Raw genomic sequence first — 625 nt, 5'->3', positions numbered from 1 at the left:
CATGCTGGCTGGGCCTGATCCCCTGATTGTCCTGCACGTGTCAAGTGAGCACACTCAAGATGAACCACTCCATGATCTTCCCTGGCACCAAGATCAGGCTGGCAAGCCTGTAGTTTCCCTGATCCTCCTTCTGGCCCTTGTAGATGAGTGTCACACTGGAAAGTCTCCATTCATCTGGGACCACCTCTGTTAACCAGAACTGCTGTTAAATGATGGAGAGTGGTTTGGCAAGCTCCTCCATAAGCTTCCTCAGTGCTCTCGAGTGGATCCCATCCGGCCTCATAGACTTGTGCGTGTCCAGGTGCCATAGAAGGTCATTAACTGCTTCCTCCTGGATTGTAGAGGATTCATTCTGCTCTCTGTCCCTGTCTTCCAGCTCAGGAGGCTGAATACCCTGGGGTAACTGGTCTGGCTATTAAAGACTAAGGCAAAGAAGGCATTAAGTACCTCAGCCTTTCCTCATCTCTGGTGGCAGTGTTCCCCTCCCACCCCCAACAAAGGATGGAGGTTACCCTTGGCTCTCTTTTTTTTTGTTAATATATTTGTAAAAATATTTTTTGTTATCTCTTACAACAGATGAAGTAATAGATACTGGAGCTGGGAAAAATGCAGTCTGGACAAAGTC

This window comes from Chlamydotis macqueenii, chromosome 1, assembly GCF_036417535.1.
Source record: "Chlamydotis macqueenii isolate bChlMac1 chromosome 1, bChlMac1.mat, whole genome shotgun sequence".
Taxonomy (NCBI): Eukaryota; Metazoa; Chordata; class Aves; order Otidiformes; family Otididae; genus Chlamydotis; species Chlamydotis macqueenii.
The sequence above is the reverse complement of the archived record's forward strand: the minus strand, read 5'-3'. Positions refer to the sequence as shown.